Source organism: Bos indicus, chromosome 4 (assembly GCF_029378745.1).
Source record: "Bos indicus isolate NIAB-ARS_2022 breed Sahiwal x Tharparkar chromosome 4, NIAB-ARS_B.indTharparkar_mat_pri_1.0, whole genome shotgun sequence".
Taxonomy (NCBI): domain Eukaryota; kingdom Metazoa; phylum Chordata; class Mammalia; order Artiodactyla; family Bovidae; genus Bos; species Bos indicus.
The window spans coordinates 35406687-35423125 of NC_091763.1; the positions used below are offsets into that span (position 1 = coordinate 35406687).

General features: G+C 38.0%; 1 long non-coding RNA gene across 1 annotated transcript in view; it reads right to left on the reverse strand.

The window, feature by feature from the left end:
• Positions 1-242: 242 nt before the first annotated feature.
• Positions 243-16439, reverse strand: part of LOC139182689 (uncharacterized) — a 297930-nt gene continuing 281733 nt past the window's right edge. Inside the window, exon 3 of the long non-coding RNA XR_011566214.1 lies at positions 243-1166. This is a non-coding gene — a long non-coding RNA (uncharacterized lncRNA). The remainder of the gene's footprint in view (positions 1167-16439) is intronic.

Consider the following 16439-nt stretch of genomic DNA (forward strand, 5'->3'; position numbering starts at 1 on the left):
TGGACAGGGAAGCCTGGTGTGCTGCAGTCCATGGGTTTGCAAAGAGTTGGACAAAATTGAGTGACTGAACTGACTGACAGTCGTTGTAAAAAACAGTATTTGGGTTCTTCAAAAAATTAAAGCTGATATACAACTAAGCAATCCCACTTTTGAGTATATATCCAAAAGAATTGAAATGAAGGTTTAAAAGATTAATTTCCACTACCATCTTTATTACATTATTCACAATATTTAAGATATGTATACAACCTAAATGTCCAATGACAGATAAATAAAGAATATTTGGTATATACAGCATATTTATTTTGGGGGGCTCCAAAATCACTGCAGATGGTGATTGCAGCCATGAAATTAAAAGACACTTACTCCTTGGAAGGAAAGTTATGACCTACCTAGACAGCATATTCAAAAGTAGAGAGATTATATTGCCAACAAAGTCCGTCTAGTCAAGGCTATGGTTTTTCCAGTGGTCATGTATGGATGTGAGAGTTGGACTGTGAAGAAAGCTGAGTGCCGAAGAATTGATGCTTTTGAAGTGTGGTGTTGGAGAAGACTCTTGAGAGTCCCTTGGACTGCAAGGAGATCCAACCAGTCCATTCTAAAGGAGATCAGTCCTGGGTGTTCTTTGGAAGGAATGATGCTGAAGCTGAAACTCCAATACTTTGGCCACCTCATGAGAAGAGTTGACTGATTGGAAAAGACCCTGATGCTGGGAGGGATTGGGGGCAGGAGGACAAGGGGATGACAGAGGATGAGATGGCTGGATGGCATCACAAACTCGATGAACATGAGTTTGGGTGAACTCTGGGAGTTGGTGATAGACAGGGAGGCCTGGCGTGCTGCAATTCATGGGGTCGCAAAGAGTTGAACACCACTGAGCAACTGAACTGAACTGAACAGCATATTCAGTAGAATATCTTTCAGTCTTAAAGGAAATCCTGTCATATGTAACATGGACGAACCTAGAGGACATAAGTGAAATAAGCCAATCACAGAAGGACAAGTACATGATTGTACTTACATGAGATATTTAAGAGTCAAACCAAAAGAAGCAGGAATTAGTGGTACTTGAGAATCCCAGGGTTTGGGGAGCCTGGTGGGCTGCCGTCTCTGGGGTCGCACAGAGTCGGACACAACTGAAGCGACTTAGCAGCAGCAGCCAGGGTCTGGAAAAAGGGGAAATGAGATATTGTGTTTCAACTTACATAAAGTTTCAGTTTTGCAAGACAAATGTGTTTTGGAAATCTGATGTACAGCATAGTGCCTATAGTTAACAACACAATATTGTATACTTAAAACTTTTCTTAAAAAGGTAGATATCATGTTAAATGTTCTTATTACAATTTAAGAAAAAGTGATATTGAAAAGTAAGTCTATACAGAGAGTAAAAACTGTGGCTTCTTTTGTAATTTACCATATGAATTACTTGGATATGTTTTTGGAATGGAGGCAAAATAAAAGTAGAGAATTTATAATAACAGTATTAAAAATACATATTTTTTGAATTTTCTTGAGAATTTAAAACAAAAAATTAATGTAGGACATTGAATATTATTCTTAAAATAATATGCAGATGGTCAGACTAGATTTTTAAAGTTCATCGAGCTCATTATGAGATTCTAAAATGATATTGATGAAAGAATATCATAGTAGTTTTATTTTCTCCTTTGTTATAAACTTTACTTAGTGAATGACAGTCCTCTCCCATACTCTGTGGATAGGGGTAGAGAGAGAATCAATTCAAGTTCCAAACCTACAGTCTTCTCCATCTATCAGCATTTTCCCCACTGAGGATTTGTCCATGTTTAGTACATCCTGGTAGTTCAGATTTTCATGAGAGGGTACAGCATTTGATAATGGGGGGTAGGGAGTTTGAAAGGGGAAGGAAGGTGCAGAATCTCTCTCTTGGAACCTCTGAAATCAATTTTATATATAAGAACTTACTTATTTTTTCCCATGGGTAAGACCCATTTTAAACAGTCTCATGAGTATTTGGAAACAAACTATGAACTATTTACCAAGTGGAAACTAAATATCTCAATATGTGAAGCCTTGCACATCACCAAGCTCTCTGTTAGTAATAATGTAATATATGCAAATCTCCCCAGTTTATTGGAAATACTCTCCTAAAATAAGCCTTTTACTTTTTAGGAAAGTCTTAGCAAGCACAAAGGAAAGAGGTCATAATACAGAAAAAGAGGTCTCATATTTTTTCCACTGGAGTGTTTTTGTTTTTGACTGTGCATAAATTGCAAATATAATTGTGAGATTGGATCTCTTAATATAGAAAAATTATTCAATATATAGAATTCAAAATCTGAAGTAATCACATTGGACTTTGAATTCTATTTTTGCTACCAGCAAACTGGGTCACCCTGGACAACTAATTGTTTGACTACTGTAAGCCTAAACTTTCTAATCAGTAAAATTGTAGTAATAATAATGATGATGATGGTAAAATCAGCACATTTTTGGAAAGATTAATATCATAAAATAGCATATTTTATCAGTTATTATTCATGATTATTAATTTTACTGTGAAAGACAAAAGGACAGTTATACTAATCTCTCACTGAACAAAAATAACCACAATAACAGCTAAAATACAGAGATTTAGCTGAGGCCCAAAGCCAAATGTATTTCCACAGCACTAAAAAAATCACATACATACACAAAGTTAAAGGAATTTGTAAGATTAATTTCAAAGAGGAGTTCTCCAAATTCTCCCTAACTCTCCAAGTACTTTGACTTTTAACCATAATTATCTGGTAGCTTTTCAGGTATATGGTTTAAAGATTGGTAAATAATCGTATTCTAATGTAAAATTAGATAATCAAGCCAGAGTCTGCAGGAACATCTTCCATAAAGTCATTCCAAGTATTAAAGTAGGAAAACAAGCAAAAGCACATATACATGGGTAATCTGGAAATGAATTAAGTATTTTATAAGTTGCCATACTTCCCGTTTATTGTCTCAAATAATTGACCAGGTGTTCATGGAAGCCAACTTTGAGGTTTCTAAATTCTTTCAATCTTCTCTAAACCCTTCCGGCAATACTTACCTCAGTGAAAATCAAATTCCCTTAGAGCACAGGAAGAGAGCTGTTTTATAAGTAGTTAGAAACAAACATATTACTGGAAGAACAGCCAAGATTATTGCACACTACTCTGCATGAAAACTTCAGAGTTTTTTTGCCTTTTTTTTCTTTTGAAGTTGTTGTTGGAGTTTATCTGAGTGCATTTAAGAAGACTGTAATGTAATATTGAACATCTTAAAAGAATATAAACATCACAGTAAATAAGAGCCACCTTTTTAAGATTAGCTACCTATTATAACTAGGTAAATCAACAAAGATCAAAATTTTGCAGTACTGCTATATATTGTCACCCTGCTTATTTAACTTATATGCAGAGTACATCATGAGAAACGCTGGGCTGGAAGAAGCACAAGCTGGAATCAAGATTGCCAGGAGAAATATCAATCACCTCAGATATGCAGATGACACCACCCTTATGGCAGAAAGTGAAGAGGAACTCAAAAGCTTCTTGATAAAAGTGAAAGTGGAGAGTGAAAAAGTTGGCTTAAAGCTCAACATTCAGAAAACGAAGATCATGGCATCTGGTCCCATCACTTCATTGGAAATAGATGGGGAAACAGTGGAAATAGTATCAGACTTTATTTTTGGGGGCTCCAAAATCACTGCAGATAGTGACTGCAGCCATGAAATTAAAAGACGCTTACTCCTTGGAAGGAAAATTATGACCAACCTAGATAGCATATTCAAAAGCAGAGACATTACTTTGCCAACAAAGGTCCATCTAGTCAAGGCTATGGTTTTTCCAGTGGTCATGTATGGATGTGAGAGTTGGACTGTGAAGAAAGCTGAGTGCCGAAGAATTGATGCTTTTGAACTGTGGTATTGGAGAAGACTCTTGAGAGTCCCTTGGACTGCAAGGAGGTCCAACCAGTTTATCCTAAAGGAGACCAATCCTGGGTGTTCATTGGAAGGACTGATGCTGAAGCTGAAACTCCAATACTTTGGCCACTTCATGCGAAGAGTTGACTCACTGGAAAAAACTCTGATGCTGGGAGGGATTGGGGGCAGGAAGAAAAGGGGACAACAGGGGATGAGATGGCTGGATGGCATCATCAACCCTATGGACGTGAGTCTGAGTGAACTCCGGGAGTTGGTGATAGACAGGGAGGCCTGGCGTGCTGCGATTCATGGGGTTGCAGAGTTGGACACGACTAAGCGACTGAACTGAACTGAACTACACTTTCAAAAAGAGCACATTAGCCAAGGCTTGAAAGCAGCCAACTGTTAGAAGTTCACCTAGCACATCACATTGCCAATATACATGGTCAGGAAAAAAACATTTTGAAATAGTGTTAATCCTATGCTAATGAAGAACTTTGAGAGCCAAAGTTGAAGAATCTGTTTACAAATGCTAACTTTTGTAAATGGATAAAGGACAAGTAAATTTGATATACAGGAGCATTCAGTGTTAACTACAGCCTTGCACTGATTTCCCTGCTAGCTCAGTCGGTAAAGAATCTGCTTGCAGTGCAGGAGACCCAGGTTCCATCCCTGTGTGGGAAAGATCCTCTGGAGAAGTAAATGGTAAACCACTCTAGAATCCTTGTCTAGAAAATCCCATAGACAAAGGAGCCTGGTGGGCTGCAGCCTATGACATCATATAGTCGGCACGACTGACTGACTAACACTTTCACTTTTACTTGCATATAGATATTCAACTTTTGAAGTTTTCAACAATAGCAGTTATCAATTTTAATACTATCTCTTATTATGTCAATTGATATAAAAAGAGATCATTAAGTCCTCAAAAACTCTGTTGAGACCATTACCCCTATTAAAACTTACTGACCTATACAGCATTTAATTATTTTCATGTAATTTCTTTCAGTGTTTCTTATGATTTAGCTTTGATGATAGGGTGATTTTAACATAATCAAAAAGATTAATTCTTTTTCTGTTAAGGTAAAATTGTCTTGTGATGACAAGAGAAAGGACTTAAAGTTTACCTTTATTTACAACAGAATAAAAAAATTAAAAACCTCTCCCACAGTATATTTTATATGAATATAATCTTGAGAGTCCCTTGGACTGCAAGGAGATCCAACCAGTGCATTCTGAAGGAGATCAGTCCTGGGTGTTCTTTGGAAGGAATGATGCTAAAGCTGAAACTCCAGTACTTTGGCCACCTCATACGAAGAGTTGACTCATTGGAAAAGACTCTGATGCTGGGAGGGGTTGGGGGCAGGAGGAGAAGGGGACGACAGAGGATGAGATGGCTGGATGGCATCACCGACTAGATGGACGTGAGTCTGAGTGAACTCCAGGAGATGGTGATGGACAGGGAGGCCTGACATTCTGTGTGTCATGGGGTCCCAAAGAGTCGGACATGACTGAGTGACTGACCTGAACTGAATCTTATTCATATACAAAATAAATGAAATTTATAAAATACATATAAATATATATCAGAGAGATCATGTTTAACATCTTCTGATATATTGTTGTAATAGGTTTACAATTTGTTGTTGTTCAGTTGCTCAGCCATGTCTGACTCTTTGGGACCCCGTGGACTGCAGCACACAGGGCTTCCCTGCCCGTCACTATTTCTAGGAGTTTGCTCAAACTCATCTCCACTGAGTTGGTGATGCCATCCAACCATCTTGTCCTCTGTTGTCCCCTACTTCTGCCTTCAACTTTTCCCAGCATCAGGGTATTTTCTAATGAGTCAGCTCTTTGCATCAATGGCCAAAGTATTGGAGCTTCAGCTTCAGCATCAGTCCTTCCAATGAATATTCAGGACTGATTTCCTTTGGGATTGACTGGTTTGATCTTCTTGCTGTCCAAGGGACTCTCAGGAGTCTTCTTCCTCACCACAGTTTGAAGGCATCAATTCTTCAGCACTCAGCCTTTTTTATTGTCCAGCCCTCACATCTGTATGTGACTACTAGAAGAAACATAGCTTTGACTATACAGACCTTGGTTGTCAAAGTAATGTGTCTGCTTTGTAATATGCTGTCTACATTTGTCATAGCTTTTGTTCCAAGGAGCAAGCATCTTTTAATTTCATGGCTGCAGTCACCATCTGCAGTGATTTTGGAGCCCAAGAAAATAGTCTGTCATTGTTTCCATTGTTATCCTATCTATTTGCCACGAAGTGATGGGACCAGATGCCAGATCTTTGTTTTTAAAATGTTGAGTTTAAGCCAACTTTTTCACCCTCCTCTTTCATCTTCATCAAGAGGCTCATTAATACCTCTTTGTTTTGTGCTGTTAGGGTGGTGCCATCTGTATATTTGAGGTTATTGATTTTTTTTTCCCCAGCAATCTTGACTACAGCTTGTAAATCATCCAGCCTGGTATTTCACATGACGTATTCTGCATAAAAGATAAATAAACAGGGTGACAATATATAGCCCCGACATACTCTTTTCCCAATTTGGAACCAGTCCATTGTTTCATGTCCGATTCTAATTGTTGCTTCTTGACCTGCTTACAGGTTTCACAGGAGGCAGATAAGGTGGTCTGGAATTCCCATTCCTTGAAGAATTTTCCAGTTTGCTGTGATCCACATAGTCAAGGGCTTTTAGCATAGTAAATGAAGCAGAAGTAGATGCTTTTCTGAAATTCTCTTGCTTTTTCTATGATCCAGCAGATGTTGGTAATTTGATCTCTGGTTCCTCTGACTTTTCTAAATCCAGCTTGAACATCCGGAAGTTCTCAATTCACATACTGTTGAAGCCTAGCTTGAAGGATTTTGAGCATTACCTTCCTAGCATGTGAAATGAGTGCAACTGTATGGTATCTTGAACATTCTTTGCCATTTCCCTTCTTTGGGATTAGAATGAAAACTGACCTCTTCCAGTCCTGTGGTCACTGATGAGTTTTCCAAATTTGCTGGTATATTGAATGCAGCACTTTGACAGCATCATCTTTTATGATTTGAAATAGTTTAGCTGGAATTCTGTCACCTCCACTAGCTTTGTTCATAGTGATGCTTCCTAAAGACCACTTGACTTTGCATTTTAGGATATCTGGCTCTAGGTCACTGATCACAGCATCATGGTTATCCAGGTTATTAAGAACTTTTTTATATAGTGCTGGGTATTCTTGCCACCTCTTGTTAATATCTTCTGCTATTGGATCTACCCTGTTAGGTCCATACATTTTCTGTCCTTTATTGTGCCCATCTTTGCATGAAATATTCCCTTGGTATCTCTAATTTTCTTGAAGAGATCTCTAGTCTTTCCCATTATATTGTTTGTTTTCATTTCTGTGAATTCACATAATGAATAATAAAGCTATATTTCAAACACATGCCTAGACATAATGACCATCTACAGTTCAGTTCAGTTCAGTCGCTCAGTCATGTCTGACTCTTTGCGACCCCATGAATCACAGCACTCCAGGCCTCCCTATCCATCACCAACTCCCAGAGTTCACTCAAACTCATGTCCATCAAGTTGGTGATGCCATCCAGCCATCTCATCCTCTGTCATCCCCTTCTCCTCCTGCTCCCAATCCCTCCCAGCATCAGGGTCTTTTCCAATGAGTCAACTCTTCGCATGAGGTGGCCAAAGTATTGGAGTTTCAGCTTCAGCATCAGTCTTTCCAATGAACACCCAGGACTTATCTGCTTTAGGATGGACGGGTTGGATCTCCTTGCAGTCCAAGGGACTCTCAAGAGTCTTCTCTAACACCACAGTTCAAAAGCATCAATTCTTCAGCACTCAGCTTTCTTCACAGTCCAACACTCACATCCATACATGACCACTGGAAAAACCATAGCCTTGACTAGACAGACCTTTGTTGGCAAACTAATATTTCTGCTTTTCAATATACTCTCTAGGTTGGTTATAACTTTCCTTCCAAGGAGTAAGCGTCTTTTAATTTCATGGCTGCAATCACCATCTGCTCACCTAGAGTCAAATAGGGAATATCAAAGCCTGTCCTAGATTCCTTTATGACAACTTGACAGATACTGAGAAATATTTTTCAATGACTCCCAGAGCTATCTATTTTAACTATGTGTAAGCAAATCGTCCATCAGACCACAGTTAAACATCTACTCATTCAAAGCTAGTTCTTCCAGTGAGGAATGATTATTTCTAAACCAGGATGTCAAGGTGCAGGGCCGGGCGGGCGGGGGGGTTGATTAAACAGAAGAAATGATATATATTGTGTTCTCTTTACATTTAAATCATTCTCTTGAGTGGAAATTGTAAAACGAAAAATTACCAAAGGAAAATAAAAGAAATTTAAGTTACAAGTACTTCCTTTTTCTTTTGAATACAAGAAATACATAGCACATAGCTTTCTGTGATGGTGTGAACATAAATATTTATTTAACATCTTGCTCTGTGGTAAGTGTAGAAAAGTATAACACAAAAGTTTATCCTCAAGGACTGTCATAATTTCATAGAGACCATTTACCTTTTGGATACTACACTGGTTCTGCAGGTAAAATTGGCCCTAGGATGTGTGGAAGTCATCCTATCACAACAACGTGGGCCGCGAAACCAAAGATGGCCCCCTAGACTTCACTGGGGACTGTGGACAGGACTTAGAATCATGGGCTCTGAGACTTCCCTGGTGGTGCAGTGAATGGAAATTTGCCTACCAATGCAGGGGACACGGCTTCAATCCCTGGTCTGGGAAGATCCCACATGTCTTGGAGCAACTAAGCCCCTGCACTGAAACTACTGAGCCCATGTGATGCAACTACTGAAGCCTGTGCTTCAGAGCCTGTGCCCCTCAACAAGATATGCCATCGCAATGAGAAGCCTATGGACTACAACGCAGAGTAGGTCCCACTTGCTGCCCAAATGGCAAGGAAAAGAGAGAAAGCCTATGCAAGGAAGGTCCAGAGAAGCTAAAAAAAAAAAAAAAAGAACCATGGACTCCATCTGGAGGGAACTCTGCTGCTGCTGCTGCTGCTGCTGCTGCTACTGCTAAGTCACTTCAGTCGTGTCCAACTCTGTGCGACCCCGTAGACGGCAGCCCACCAGGCTCCCCCGTCCCTGGGATTCTCCAGGCAAGAACACTGGAGTGGGTTGCCATTGCCTTCTCCAAAGCATGAAAGTGAAAAATGAAAGTGAAGTCGCTCAGTCGTGTCTGACTCCTAGCGATCCCGTGGACTGCAGCCTACTAGGCTCCTCCATCCATAGGACCTTCCCAGTAAGAGTACTGGAGTGGGTTGCCATGAACTCTAGGGACCTCTTTTTCAACTTTTCCTCTTTACAGGTAAGGAGATTGGTACCACTGCAATATGAAAGCAAAGTAAAAAGAACAGCAACCCAAAGACCAACTCTATGAATAAAAAGTCAGAAAAAAAGATGATAGAATGATTAACTTCATGACAAATTAAGCAAACGAGTAAACTGTAAAACAGCCTGTGTTCACAGAAGTTGTGTGTGTGTGTGTGTGTCTTTTAGATATCTATATAATATATAATATGGATGATTAAAGAAAACCTCAATGTACACACTGATATCTTAACATGGCTTAGTATGGAGGCATTCAATTTTCTTCTCTTTGCCTCTTTCCACTATTATTTTCTACAGTGAAAAAGATATTTTGAAAACAAAGATAATAATGCAAAAGAGAGGCTATGAGTGACAATGAACAACAGAAACAAAGTTCACATTTCATGATTTTCCATTGACATCTACAGATAAATATTGATTCCCTTGGGGATACATACAGATTCTTAAATGATCATGGGAAGCATTTCAGTCAACTTAAACATTGACTGAATAGAAAAACACTTAAAGAGATTATCTGAGTTGCTTCTTTTCTCTGCAATAAGCTGAAAGCAAAAATTTCTGAGAAAGTAAATTTTGCATAAAATTTTCATAATGGACAGTTCTAAAATTTTACCAATAAAATACTTTTATTCTACTAAAATGAATAAACTAACCCACAAATACTATGCTGATAGCTACTCAATACTATGCAACCAAATCAAGTCATATTTTTTCACCCATTCTAATTTCTTTCCTTTCTGTAAAATTTCTTTTCCATAAGCTTAAGGATTTTTGCTATCCTCTTGAAGTACTAGATCAAAAGCCTTCTAGTTAGTGTTTATTTTCTAAAGAATCTCCATTTAAGAAACCTCTGTTTAAGGAAACGAAAGAAATCCCTTTGACAGAGTCTAAAACTATAACTTCAGCATATTAGTTATAGTTGAACTATATTCTAAGACTACTCAACTTTAGGAAACAATATTTCTGCCTCAGATATTTTCTGATACTTGCTTTTTTTTTTTTCACTCTGTAAAAAAGCACATAACATAAAATTTACCCTTTAACCATTTTAAAGTGTAAAGTTCACTAGAGTTGAACAAGTATTCACATTGTAAAACAGATATACAAAACTATTTCATCTTGAAAATTTGAAATTCTATGCCACTAAATAACTCTTTCTCTCTCTCCCTCACAAAGTCCCTTGTATCCACGATTATACATGTGCACTCTAAGTCGATTCAGTGGTGTACTTTCTATGAACTTAACTACTTTAGATAACTGCATGTACGTGAAATGATATAGTGTCTTTTTTGGCTGGCTTATTTCACTTAGCATAATGTTCTTACTGTTCACCAGTGTTGCAGAATGTGATTTCCTTCCTTTTTAATGCTAATATTCCATTGTATGTAGTATCACTTTTTGTTAATCCATTAATCCCTCAATGGTCATTTGGGTTGTTGCTGCCTCTTGGCTATTATAAATAGTGACACAGTTAGCATGGCTCTCAAAACATCATTTCAAAATTCTACTTTCAATTCTTTTGGTTGTATACCCAAAAGTGAGATTACTATTTCATATGGTAACCATCTTTTTAATACCTTGAGGATCTGCCTCCGTCCACATTGTTTTCTGTAGCAATTGCTATGAGCTTTTGATATACCAATATTGCAGGTTTGTATTAAAAAAGAGACAAGTAAAAAGGAAAAAAAAAAATCATACTTTTACTTCTTTAAATCATGGAGAAGTAAAACTTCATATATAAACTTGAAAAAACATTCATATGTGTCTAATTTGTGATAATCAAAATACTTCAACTGGTATTTATAAAAAGAGCAATGAATCAAATATTTTCCTACTGATTCATTCTTTACCATTTACCTACACTATACTATAACAACATAGTGTTGATATTCCTTGGTAGTAAGCATTTAAATGCCTTAATAGTACATGGAAAGAAGCCACAAAAATCTGACAATCTGAGAACGTTTTATAAATCAGTCCCTGCCTTTGGACAAACATTTTAAAAAGTTAGATTCATAGTATAAAGACTGATTAGAAAAATTTGGAAGATGAAAACTTCATATGTCAGAGCTAAACAGACATAAAAATAAATATTTCAGAAGTATACATTCTGCTGCTGCTGCTGCTAAGTCGCTTCAGTCGTGTCCGACTCTGTGCGACCCCATAGACGGCAGCCCACCAGGCTTCCCCGTCCCTGGGATTCTCCAGGCAAGAACACTAGAGTGGGTTGCCATTTCCTTCTCCAGTACATTCTATATAATATCAATATTAACTTATACAAATGGATTTGAAATAAATGAACTCATGTTCATGAAAGTTGCATTTTTTTAAAATGTCTAGTTTTTGAAAATGCCTCAATGATGTAAAAAACTCCTTATGTCTCTAAAAGGACAATGTTACTGAATTTAGGACCTATCTAGATAACCTCAACATTCCTCCTGTAAGGCTTCTCATGTTCTGAGTTTCTGTATCAGTGAGCTAATCATATATATATATAGGCTGCTGCTGCTGCTCCTGCTAAGTCGCTTCAGTTCAGTTCAGTTCAGTTCAGTCACTCAGTCGTGTTCAACTCTTTGCGACCCCATGAATTGCAGCACACCAGGCCTCCCTGTCCATCACCATCTCCCGAAGTTCACTCAAACTCATGTCCATCGAGTCGGTGATGCCATTCAGCCAACTCATCCTCTGTCATCCCCTTTTCCTCCTGCCCCCAATCCCTCCCAGCATCAGAGTCTTTTCCAATGAGTCAACTCTTCACATAAGGTGGCCAAAGTACTGAAGTTTCAACTTTAGCATCATTCCTTCTAAAGAACACCCAGGACTGATTTCCTTTAGAATGGACTGGTTGGATCTCCTTGCAGTCCAAGGGACTCTCAAGAGTCTTCTCCAGTACCACAGTTCAAAAGCATCAATTCTTTGGCACTCAGCTTTCTTCACAGTCATACATGACCACTGGAAAAACCATAGCCTTGACTAGACAGACCTTTGTTGGCAAAGTAATATCTCTGCTTTTGAATATGCTATCTAGGTTGGTCATAACTTTCCTTCCAAGGAGTAAGTGTCTTTTAATTTCATGGCTGCAATCACCATCTTGAGGGATTTTGGAGCCCCAAAAAATAAAGTCTGACACCGTTTCCACTGTTTTCCTATCTATTTCCCATGAAGTCATGCCCAATTCTGTGCAATCCCATAGACGGCAGCCCACCAGGCTCCCCCGTCCCTGGGATTCTCCAGGCAAGAACACTGGAGTGGATTGCCATTTCCTTCTCCAATGCATATAAGTGAAAAGGGAAAGTGAAGTCACACAGTCGTGTCCGACTCTTCGAGACACCATGGACTGCAGCCTACCAGGCTCCTCCGTTCATGGGATTTTCCAGGCAAGAGTACTGGAGTGGGTTGCCATTGCCTTCTCTGTATATATAGACTACTTTATTATATTTTAGCCATGGAACCAAATCAAAATATTAAGCACTAAAAGGAAGAATATGGTTAGGTAATTTTTAAAAGTTAAAAAATGAATTTTGAGAATATAGGTATGTATAGGACCAGGCTTGAAATTATATTGCTGTTTTCAAAAGAAAAGTTTTAACACCAATTTAAATGTATGGGTTTTCAGGGAAAACTTAATAAACATAACAACTTACAATCAGCTGAAAATTTTCAGTTTAATTTACATTCACAATTTTTTTTAATACCTAGTGAATTAATTTGCTAAGGTAATGGTACATTCAAATAACTGAAAGCATTTAATTTTTCATGTTGCTTCAGTTACAGGAGCTTCCTTGCATGATTCCAGATCTATTTAAACTTGAAAGAGAGAAATGTATAACTAGAATTTCTATTTCTATTTTTTTTTTTATTTAGCATAAGTCAGATAGTTTGGGTTTGGGAAGAAGAAAACAGACTTGCATAATCAGCACTATTTGTTACTTGGGTATTTGTTTATACTCCTGTGTGGACCATTTGATTTTCAGAGACTCAAATTCCCTGTCTTAACATTCATATTCAAAAGAAAATGAAAGCATCTCTTTGGAGTATTTGAATTCTATCATCTGTTTTTTCTCAGTTCTTTTAATATAATAATTTAGAACTCAGACCCTGGAGTCCAGTTGCCTGAGTCACAAATTGCAGGTCTATCACCTTCTTTGTCGGAGAAGGCCATGGCACCCCACTCCAGTACTCTTGCCTGGAAAACCCCATGGACAGAGGAGCCTGGTGGGCTGCAGTCCATGGGGTCGAGAAGAGTCGGACACGACTGTGCAACTTCACTTTCACTTTTCACTTTCATGCATTGGAGAAGGAAATGGCAATCCACTCCAGTGTTCTTGCCTGGAGAATCCCAGGGACGGGGGAGCCTGGTGGGCTGCCGTCTATGGGGTCACATAGAGTCGGACACAACTGAAGTGACTTAGCAGCAGCAGCAGCAGCATCTTCTTTGTATGGAATCCTTAGCTAGTCTGTGCTACAGCTATCTCTACTCACCTAGTACTCGATGTTTTTAGGTTGTTGTAATAATTAAATTAATATTTGAATGCACTTCAAGCTGCCTGCTATAATACATACACAGTATAGAATGAATGTTAACACCATTATTTACCTAATGAAAAATGCCTCATGAAGAATAGAAGCTTTAATTTCTAATATGTAGTATTGAAGGTATATGAACATTAATTTTTATATATTTTTAAAGCATTTAAATTATGTAATACATATGGCTACCTTCTGTGTTCGTTTCCTAGGACTACTGAAGCAAATTACAGAAAACTGGGTGACTTAAAACAACAGAAAGCATTTTCTCAGTTCTGGAGTCCAAAGTCCGCAGTCAAGGCGTGGTCAGTGCAGTGCTCTCTGAAAGCTTTATGTTCTTGGTGGCCGTGATCTAGACTATAATAACAACCAGATCCTTGTGGTTCATACAGATTCTTTTAACATAAACACTAACCAATGGACACTGTAATTTCAACCTAATGACTGGCCAAAATGAACTGGAGTTGCTGTCTACAATGAGAGAATATATTTAGTTGCTGGTACTAGATTTGGACAAATGAGCCTCTGACTTGTATCCAGGTATTGAAAGTAAGGAGAAAAAGAAGTACCCTTGTGGCCTACATTCCGTTTTCCTTTCAAAATGGAATAGTAGCATGCTTTCTTCCAGCTCTGTATTTCACATGTCTTAACTTTCAAATTCTTCAGTTGCATTAACACAGTAATGACATCATCTAAAAAGCCAAATTTCTGTTAATAACTACTGTAAATGAGAGGGGAAAAAAGCCTGACTTTTGGATACTAGGGCATGAAAAGACTCAGCGTTCAATGCTTCCTTGTCTTGTTTCTTTGGTTTTCTGCTGCTATTGCTGCTAAGTCGATTCAGTCGTGTCCGACTCTGTGCGACCCCATAGACAGCAGCCCACCAGGCTCCCCCGTCCCTGGGATTCTCCAGGCAAGAACACTGGAGTGGGTTGCCATTGCCTTCTCCAATGCATGAAAGTGAAAAGTGAAAGTGAAGTCGCTCAGTCGTGTCCGACTCTTCTCGACCCCATGGACTGCAGCCCACCAGGCTCCTCCGTCCATGGGATTTTCTAGGCAAGAGTACTGGAGTGGGTTGCCATTGGTAAAAGTGGATAATTATCTAGAATATATTTTTGAAAACTCTTGTCACCCTTCTCAGTGTGTGATAGCATACAAGACAATACAATATATATGAGTTTAAAAAAATTTATCTTTTCTTTCTGGCTTCTGGTTTTTCTGTTTCTTGGAACATAACTCCAGTCTGCCTCTGTCTTCACATGCATGGTATTCTGTTCCTTTTCCTCTTTTGTTTTCTGTAAGGACAACTGTCATTGGGTCCAGGGTCTACCTGGATAATCCAGGATAACCTCATCTTGAGATACTTAATTACATCTAAGAAAGACCTTTTTTGATAAATAATGTCACAATTAGAGGCTCCAAAAGTTAGGACATGGACATGTCATTTTAGAGAACACCATCTGGCACACTACACCTTTCTCCTTTAATGTTTGATTTTTATTTAACAAATGCCTTCTCTTTAATATAGAAGCAATATTATTATATAATAGAAATAATTATTTTACAGTTTAATAATTAATGCTTAATACATTTTAACAGCTACTGCTTGTTTAATAATATTTAACTTACATGTTAGTTTTAGTATTCTTCAGAAAACTGCGATCTACCTGGTTTTATTTGATTAAGAGAAATTCATTACATATGGGTTTTGTTTTCTTTCAAATCTTTGAACTAAGGATATACTAAAACTTGCAGAGCCAATTTCCTAATTATACACAGTTGAGTGTTTCCACAATTTGTCTTTCAGCTTCATAATTATATTATCAGCTTCTTTAGTTACACACTGCAAAAATGTTAGTTCTTGTTGACATTGTCACCATCTCCTGTTCACACCCTCCTATATATAATGTACAGTCAAGTACCAGATGGAAAGGCAGACACTAAACAATCAAAACATGCAATTAAAAGCTTCCCATCTCTAGGGAATGTTTTGGCCAAAAATGCAGAAGGTTTGGAGGGAAAGAAGACAACTTTTATTAAGTTCAGTCACATCTTTGGCTTCTGATCAAAAGTTAATGCTCTCTATTTTAATCATGAAGGGGAAGGCGGAATACAATTTGGGCAGAAAAGTATAATGGGGAAGCTTAACAGCTTCAATTCCAGTTTCAACTGAGCCTGGGGTCATTCTGCAACTTTATTACTTAAATGAAATGTTTACAGATGAACACTTTTACCATTAATATAAAAATAAAAAAATGTGTTAGTTGTAATGTGACTGATTACTGGAAATTAACCATTAGTAATATTTTCTAATTAATGTATTGCCTAACAGGAAATGTATTTACAAACTAGGAGGATAATAACTCTTGAGACTAGATATGGTACACCATTTATTTTTGTCTGGTCAAGTAGGATGAATGGATTATATTTATGTCAATATAGATAAAGGAAAAGTTCCATAAAGCTTTAAGAGTCATTTAGGATTTGATGCAGAGAAGGCAATGGCACCTCACTCCAGTACTCTTGCCTGGAGAGTCCCATGGACGGAGGAGCCTGGTGGGCTGCAGTCCATGGGGTCGCTAAGAATCAGACACGACTGAGTGACTTCACTT